Source organism: Scyliorhinus torazame, chromosome 12 (genome assembly GCF_047496885.1).
Source record: "Scyliorhinus torazame isolate Kashiwa2021f chromosome 12, sScyTor2.1, whole genome shotgun sequence".
NCBI classification, from domain to species: Eukaryota; Metazoa; Chordata; class Chondrichthyes; order Carcharhiniformes; family Scyliorhinidae; genus Scyliorhinus; species Scyliorhinus torazame.
This window is the reverse complement of record NC_092718.1, coordinates 66,216,115-66,225,781: the sequence shown is the minus strand read 5'-3', so window position 1 is coordinate 66,225,781 and position 9,667 is coordinate 66,216,115.

The window sequence follows — 9,667 nt, the reverse complement described above, 5'->3', positions numbered from 1 at the left end:
AAAAGAAATGGAAATGATAACTAATTTTACAATTCATACATATTTCACAAAAGGGAGAAGTGCCGAAACAAGAGTGGCATAGAAAATCTTGAAAGAATGAGCTCGAGTTTTTAAAATTGTGATTGAAAACTTACAGTTGTATATCTCAGGAATACTACTTGCAACTTTGGGTTCCCTGTTTATAGGGCAGCTATAACAGTTTTTGACAATATTTACTGCAAAGCCCAGATGAACCGGTGCCAGTTAAGAGGAATTGAATGGAATTGTTCAAAAGGATGAAAGGAACAATCCTGGTAAATGTATGGAGTACAGAAGAGCGGGAGTTGTGGTCTGCAGGATGACGGAATGAGGCAGGATGTGAAACTTTGATCAGGACATGGCAGGAATGGACAGTGTACAAACATGACTGTGCACCAGCAGATAAGACCAGAGTTTGCAAAAATAATACAGACAGAATTATAGGCTCAGTATCCAAACGCATGTAGTATTCGTACAAATTAGATCAATTATCAGCACAGATAGAAATAAACATGTATGATGTGATAACCATCACAAAGTCCTGGCTGCAAGGAACTTGAACTAACTAGACAGGAAGATCCAGTCATCATGATCGACTTTGGATTATTAACATAGGGAAGATGTCTTGTTTGACAAGTATTTAGGAACTAAATTAAAGAACAGGACCTAATGGATTATGATTTTGATCATTATCTAAATCAAGTACAAATTGAAATCGGGATAAGATTAAGGAAGTGAACACCTGTCTAAGTAATGTGGATAAGAGGGGATCAATTCCTGAAATACTGACACCAGGAAGAAACTACCGTTGCAATGGACTCCACTGAACTGGGCTTCAATCTAGATAGGACGGTCGCAAGGTCTTTAACGAATAGAGGGAGGACTCAATTGAAAAAGGTCATACAAATAATAACTGGAAAACTGCTGCAAACATGACAGGCAAAGGAAAAAACAAAAGTAATTAAATTAGGAGAGAGAAATAAGAAACATGAATAAAACAGCTAGAGGACAGGTTAGGATGTGGGATAATAAACATTTTTTATACAAACATGCAGTATAAGGAACAAATTCAATGAATTCTAGCCACAAATTTGCACGGAATGATGTAGTCAGGACAGGATGGATAGGAAAAAGTGAAGAGTTGGAGAAGTAGTCTTCGTGATTCTGAACAAAATGATCGATCATACGAGAAACAAGCAGTAGGTGCAGACTTCAAGTAGAATTAAGAAATGGCAAAGGATTTAAGATTGTTGTGTATAGTCCTTGGTGGCAGCTGCGAGTGAGAGATTGTACAATGCAGGATTAGACAAGCGTGTAGCAAAGGCAGCATAGTTTTAATGAAGGATTTAACCTGCATATAGATCAGGACAAAGCAGACTAATACCTGTCAAAAAAGTAATGGATTTCTGGAGAGGATTATTCTTTGCGGCAATATATCCCAGAACCAATTGCTACGACACGCTGGGCAATTCCAGACCCCAGAGTCCCAACATAGGTGAATTAACCAATAATTTGCGTATTTCCCTGAGATCTTTAACCCTCAACTGCTCCAATGACTTGCACCAGATTTGTAAGTAAAATGTGAAAAAAAACGTATTGTAACAAGAGAAAAGACAAACATGAAATGGAAAAAATTGAACAATGGTCGACTAATCTAATTATTCCCCTAAGCCCGTCCTACCCTCCACCCATATGCACACTGGACAGACGCATGGGCGGGTAGGAAAGGTTCAAAATTACGGCTTAAACTGGGCATGAGATGCATCTTTGCTGTTGAGTTTGTAGACTTCATGGTTGGTGATCCTCCAAGGACATGAAGTGTTGCAATAATCGGTTGGTTTAATCTTCTATTGGTTGCCATCAATTAGAACATGCAGGCTGTAGAATTCTCTCTGAGGAGTCACTTCCAGTTGTACAGGCCTCCACCAGACTGACCCTTAGATTCGCTCAAATAATATTAGAATTCTCTCCTGAGGTACAAGGTTGCCTGTCCACTCCCACTTATTGCATGCTTGCCTGCAGATTATGATTGACTATAGTGAAGAACATGTAAAAGGCCCTTTTGCAGACCTCTAGTGATCTCAGGGGAGGGTTATAAGCATTGTGCCTTCCCCAGCACTCCAAACAGGTTAAGTCTTTTACAGACCTGGCTGGAGACTGCAGCCTTTTGATCAGAAACTACTTCCACAGGCTTCAGCATTCTAAATCACCATGCAGAGAGTGAAGACATCAGCTGTACCTTCCAGTGGAACTTCCACAGGCTAGCTGGAAGCCTTTTAAATCGGCAGAGAGAGAGACTCCACCTGTTGACTTTCAGGTCTAAACCGAAAGCCAAAACGGAACCTGCCTTTCTGTTCCGAATGCTTCTGAATGGCTCCACCAATCACAAACAAAAATAGGGCTGGCCTGGAATCCTAGAAATCCATCAGAAACGATATCACAGGCCAACGCTCAGAGAATATGGAATCGAGGATTGCCCGGCCAGTCCAAATAGCAGCCAGCCGGGGGGGGGGGTAACTTTATTTATGCTTAATTACATTGGGGGACCTGAGGGGGTGTATATATTTGCTATGTTGGCTCTGTTAAGTTGGGGTGTTAATTTTTTATTTTTGTACAGGGGGAGGGGGATATGGAGGGTTGTTTTTTGACTCTTTTGTATTTAACCCTGTTGGGTTCCTTTCTCATTTTGTTATTGATATTCTGTGAAAACCTTAATACAAATTATTTAAAGAAAAAAAAAGAACTGTTACATTGGACAAAAATGGAAAAAATTCAATGAAACAGAAAATAATTCAAACTCACACTAGTCCTTGAATCCCAGCGAAGATTTACAACTATCTTAACATCAATGCTCTTTTTCTTCCGTTTCTGAGCATTCACTAGCTGCTTTGCCTCCAGCTGGTGGGTGGGATTCTCCATTTGGGAGACTATGGGCGGGATTCTCCGTTTGCTAACGCCGAAACCGCGAAACAATTCGGTGGAGAATAGCTTCCGACGGCGAAATCGGGGCAGGCGCCGGTTTAACGCCAAATCGGGATGCTCCGGTACCCTGAAAATAGCGTAAAATGCGCGGGGTTAAAGTACAGTAGGCATATCATTAGCGGGCCTGACACCCAATGCGCCGGGGCCTCCGCGATTCACCGCCTCCGGTGGGCCGAGTTTCCGATGGCGTGGTTTGCTTGTGCTCTCACAAATGGTGAACCTGGCGTCCTGGCTGCAGAGCGAGAGAGAGAAGGTAGGGGAAGGGAGAGGGTGGTCCAAGCAGCCGGGGTGCCCTGCCCATGGGACTGGGGCAGAGCCCAGGCATTGACCACCATCTTGCCGAATACCCGCTGACCATCCACCCCAGCCCCTGGTTTACACAGTGGCAGCGGCCGTATGGGTGCACACACCCCCACACCCTCGCCAAATTGCCCCCGCCTCCGGCTCTGAACACCCCGGCCAACCGGCAACCACCCACCCAGGGCCACACCCAAGGCAGCCCCCACTGAGGGCAGTGCCAGCCAACGGTGCCCCTGGCAGCAGGGACAGGCGCCAGGACCGGGGGCACCGATGGGGCCGGATACCGATAGGGCAGGGGGCGGCCGCCCAATAGGCTGAGAAGGAGGTGCCATGGAGGCGCCGCATGTCGTTCAAGGATCTGCTGGACCGGGCATGCAGTCGAAGACTCTGGCTGAACAGAGCGACAGTGCGACCCATCTACCAGATGATGGCACACCTGGCACCGCAGGGGTATGGGGGAAGGACACCCGCTGCTGGCGACCGTCGTTGACAGTCTTCCTGAGCGTCTATGCCACGGGATCCTTCCAGTCGCCGAGTGGGGACCTGACTGAGATCTCACAGACCTCAGTGCACAGGTGCATCCACACCATCATGGATGCACTATATGCCCAGGCGGACCAGTACACTATGTGGAACAAATCCACCAGGATACCCAGGCAGTGGGGTTCGTTGCCATAACCGGGATGCCCCGGGTCTAGGGATCAATAGATGGGATGCATGTCGCCCTATGGGCACCAGCGGATAACAGGCTGGGGGTGAGGGGTGTGGGCATCCCAAAGTGGCCGCCTGCACAGACCAATGGGATTTTGGTAAATACAGACAGGCTGCAGCTTGCAAATATACAAGCCCAGAGCTTGCAGAAACTGACACAGCGAAAAGGACGTTGAGAGGCCATCCCAGGACAATGGGCTCCAGGTAGAAACTAACAATGTATGGCAGACTTGGTGGCGTCGGTTTCCTTATTTGGGAAGGCCAACGTGCCTCCGACACTAACGGCCATGGCCGATTGGGACCCGCCCCGCCATCGAGGTGTCCACCACCAATTGGTTGAGATCAATCAAGGTGATCGAGCCCTGATCGATATGTTGGACATCCACCTGGGACCGCCCAAAATCACGCAATGCCTGCAAGGGATAAAAGGTGCTGCGCAGCCTACCACTCGCTCACTCGACCACCGACGACAACAACAGTGATACCTTCACCAGCCAAGGAGTGGACCACCCACGCCATCCACAGAGGGACCAGAGCCGGGGGCACAGACAACCAGCGACAGACGTCCAGCACTGCCGGACGGCGGATTGCAGATGAGGCCATATCTGCTCTGCACTTGCCAGCCACCTGGAAGTTAAGTTGGTCTTTCTTGTGTGTTAGTTTAGAGTCCAACCTGCATGTGTGTGTGATTGACTAATATTAACTCTGTGTGTGCATTGAACTAGTATTATTTCATACAACTTGTGTGGTCATTTGTCCATTGTATACCGGTTGGAGACATACTGTAGTTTGGAAGGTACAGCAAATCTGGCGACCGTGGTGGTATTCGACTGAAGTGACAATTGTTGCTCCGAAAGATCCCACAGGACATATATTCTTGGAGATTCCGCCTGAGCCCGACTTAGGGAGGCAACTGACCCACATAACGACCAGGATTCCAAGTTAATTGAAGGGAATATAAAGGTCTCTGTTCTTGAGGATTATTCACATCCAAAATAAACCACAGGTGTGAACTCTGTATTGGACATAGCGCCGTATTTCGGAAGTGTGTACTAACTGCACGCGTACCTAACAAGGGAGGACAGGGTCAACCCGGCAGATTTGCACGCTGCTTCAGAGGGATTAGGGCCAGAACATAGCCACAAGCCTTACCTGCTGGCCAATTGGCCCTCTACCCGCTTGTTCCCTAACGTCAGTATGGCAGCTCAGACAACAGGTAGAGATGTAGAGGCGCAGAAGATACACCCGTCCTGCGGATGGTTCCAGGACGAATCCCCATGTGGATTACATCGGTCCACCCCCACCATGCAGAAATGGATTTAAGGATGCACTGGTTCTCAGTGACACCTTCAAGAAGCAGTGCCCACCCTCAACGCAACCACCCCACAACCACTCACACGCCGGAGGGTTGGTCAGAGTAGGAGCACGATTCGAGGACCAAGACATGGTAACCCTGAACCCAATGAATGCAAGCAGCCAGCAGACGGGGGTCTGGCGACCAGGGGAGGTTGATGATTCCATGGATGAGCCTCCCATGGGGGTATTACAAGAACAACTGCAGAGCTCAGTGTCCTGAGGTGTCCAGATGATGACAATCGACACCTCCCAATAAGCATGGTACACGATTTCCTGATGGAACCTGCCCCAACATCTGTGCTCCACACACGCTCGTGATCTCTGTTTGTGCGTTGTTTCACCCTCGTGTCCCCATCCCTTCTTCTCCCTGCATTTTATTTGCAATTCAAACTGTCTGAAGACTCTGAGAGCACCTTCATCATCAGCGCTCACGCTGAGCCGTCTTTCCGTCCACGGATAACAGACCACCAACTCGTACTACATGGTGTGCCTGCCACACAACACCACGATTGCCCCCCCACTACTCAGAGCTATTGGTAGATTCACTATTTGCACCCTTCCCCCTAGTGTATTTCACTGGGCTCAACCCACGATTATATTCACTCCCTGACCATCTTCTCCCCCCACCCCGCCTCTGATCAGAGTCCGATCTTCACCATCGCTGTGCGTGGTGATCACCCCACCTTCCACAGACTAGGGGGTGGTCCCTCACCAACCACGCACCCTCGTCCTGTTATCTGTCCTTGGGCGCCCAACATATCGCTATTGCGTTCCTGGCAGTTCAAACCACTGGTCTGTTCAGACCTGGGAAGTCGCCCCTTCCAAGGAATACACACTCATCCTGTTCTTCAACACATTTGGGTAGTGGAGTAACGGTATTTCCCCCGCCCTACCCGGGGACCCCACACATTCTCCACCCGCCGCGGACCATACGCCCCTCTCTCACTCCTAAGCCCTCTTTCCCTCCGACCCCCACTATCTGGAATCGCTACTTTTTTTTTTTTAATTGTTTTTATTCAAGTTTTTCTTAAACAAAGTTTTACATAACCAATAACAAAAAGGAGAAAATTTAACAAACAGGTGGTTATAGTCCATTTACAAAAGAAGAGTATACATTCCCCCCCCACCCCCCACCCCCGGATTGCTGCTGCTGACCTTTCAACGTTCTGCCAGACAGTCAAGGAACGGCTGCCACCGCCGGGAGAACCCCAGCAAGGACCCTCTCAAGGCAAACTTTATCCTCTCAAGACTGAGAAACCCAGCCATGTCACTAACCCAGGTCTCTACACTCGGGGACTTCGGGTCCCTCCACATTAACAAGATCCGTCTCCGGGCTACCAGGGAGACAAAGGCCAGGACGTCGGCCTCCTTCGCTTCCTGCACTCCCGGATCTTCCGACACTCCAATCACTGGACTCGGCTTTATCCGAGCATCCAAGACCTTGGACATAGCCTTTGCAAAGCCCTGCCAGAATTCTTTAAGCGCTGGGCATGCCCAGAACATATGGACATGGTTTGCTGGGCTCCCTGAGCATCTCACACACCTGTCCTCCACCCAAAACAACTTGCTCCTTCTCGCTGTCGTCATGTGTGCCCGGTGGACCACCTTAAACTGAATTAGGCTAAGCCTGGCACAAGATGAGGAGGAATTAACCCTGCCTAGGGCATCAGCCCACAGGCCCTCATACAGCTCCTCGCCCAGCTCCTCCTCCCACTTGCCCTTCAGCTCCTCCGCCGAGACTTCCTCTGCCTCCTGCAGTTCTTGGTATAAGTCCGACACCTTCCCCTCCCCTACCCAGATGCCAGACACAACCCTACACTGTATCCTGCGGGGGCAGCAGCGGAAATGTCCCCATCTGTTTCTTCATAAAAGCACGGACTTGGAGGTATCTAAAGGCATTCCCGGGGCAGACTAAATTTCTCCTCTAGCGCCTTCAGGCCAGGAAAAGTCCCATCTATAAACAGGTCCCCCATCCTTTTGATACCCACCCTATGCCAACTTTGAAACCCTCCGTCTATCTTGCCCAGCACAAATCTATGATTATGCCGTATCGGGGTCCAGACTGAGGCCCCTTCCTCCCTCCTGTGCCTTCTCCACTGACCCCAGATCCTCAGTACCGCCGTCACCACCGGGCTTGTGGTGTACCGTGCCGGTGAGATTGGCAGCGGTGCCGTTATCAGTGCCCCTAAGCTGGTGTCCTCACATGACGCCGCCTCTAGCCGCTTCCATGCCACCCCCACGTCCATTACCCATTTCCTAATCATCATTATATTAACCGTTCAGTAATAACTGCAGAAGTTCGGCAGCGCCAGCCCTCCTCCCCCCCGGCTGCGCTCTAAGAACAGCCTTTTAACTCGCGGGGTCTTGTTTGCCCACACAAATCCCGTGATAATCCTGTTCACCCGCTTGAAGAAGGATTTGGGGATGAAGATGGGAAGGCACTGGAAGACGAACAGAAACCTGGGAAGGACTGTCATTTTCACGGACTGCACCCTACCCGCCAGGGAAAGCGGGAGCATGTCCCATCTTTTGAAGTCTCCCTCCGTCTACTCTACCAGCCGAGATAGATTGAGCTTGTGTAGGGCATCCCAATTCATGGCTAGCTGTATACCCAGGTATCGAAAGCTCCTCTCCACCCTCTTGAGCGGGAGCTCCCCCAGTCTCTCCTCCTGGCCCCTCGCATGGATCACAAATAGTTCACTTTACCCCACGTTCAACTTGTACCCCGAGAAACTCCCGAAGTCCTTTAGGATCCGCATGACCTCCCCCATCCCCTCTATCGGGTCCGAAATATACAGGAGCAGGTCGACTGCGTAGAGCGAAACACGATGCTCCCCCCCCCCTCCGAACCAGCCCCCTCCAGTTTCTTGACGTCCTCAACGCCAGGCCAACGGCTCAATTGCCAGGGCAAATAGCAGCGGGGACAGGGGGCACCCCTGCCTCGTCCCTCGGTGCAGCCGGAAATACTCCAACCTCAGTCGGTTCATGGAAGCACTTGCTACGGGGGCCTGGTACAGTAGTTTGACCCACCCTATGTATTCCTCACCAAATCCAAATCTACTTAACGCTTCCCACAGGTGCTCCCACTCCACCTGATCAAAGGCTTCCTCTGCATCCATTGCAGCCACTACTTCTGCGTCCCCTCCTTCTGAGGGCATCATAATAATGTTTAGGAGCCTCCGCACGTTCGTATTCAATTGCCTGCCCTTGACAAACCCTGGCTGATCCTCGTCAATCACCCTCAGGACACAGTCCTCTATTCTAGTGGCCAAGATCTTAGCCAGCAGTTTGGCATCTACATTTAGGAGCGATATCGGCCTGTAGGACCCACACTGCAATGGATCCTTGTCCCGCTTAAGGATGAGCGAGATCGAAGCCCGCGACATCGACGGGGGGAGGGTTCCCCTCTCCTTGGCCTCGTTAAAGGTTCTTAGCAGGAGTGGGCTCAGCAGCTCCGAGAATTTCTTGTAGAATTCTACAGGGTAACCGTCCGGTCCCAGGGCCTTGCCCGACTGCATATTCTCCAAGCCTTAACTATTTCCACCAACTCAATCGGGGCCCCCAATCCCTCCACCAGCTCCTCGTCCTCCCTTGGGAACCTCAACCGGTCCATAAATTGCTTCATCCCTTCCCTCCCCTCCGGGGGCTCTGACTCATACAGCTTGCAGTAGAACTCCTTGAAGACTTCATTGATGTCTTCCGGGCTCAGGACCATGTTACCCCCCTTATCCCTAACTCCCCCAATTTCCCTGGCCGCCTTCCTCCTTCGAAGTTGGTGCGCCAGCATCCTACTCGCGTGGAATCGCTACTTACAGTACCAAACACTTGGGCAGGTCTCAGACCAGAACCGTTGCCCCACATCCCACTGTTTGGTTGTGGGACGGACAATGTCTTCAGTGACTCAGGTCACAACTCAGCCTCTTCTCCACTCTTCTACAGAGGTCCCTTTGGACCGAGCCCACAGGCTATTTACGCTCAGCAACCCGATGGTGATTGCTGCTGTGAAGGAATCGGGCTGCCCTACAATCCCCCCCCCCCCACCCAGGTCAGGCCTCTGTGCTCCTGGACTGAAACTGTATACAGCTGGCCGCCCTGGAGTCTGGCTGGTTAGGCCAGACCTCAACCAGTATAAGGTTGCGTTAAGAAGGAGGTGGTCGAATACAGGTTCCGACCACTCCAAGCCTCAGCTAAGAGGAGGCTATGTTGGGTTCAAAAATGTTTAGATGAAATGCGAAAAGGGCAGGGTGTCATGGATGGTGACATTATGATAGAATGAACGCAGACATTAGGCGTGCGATAA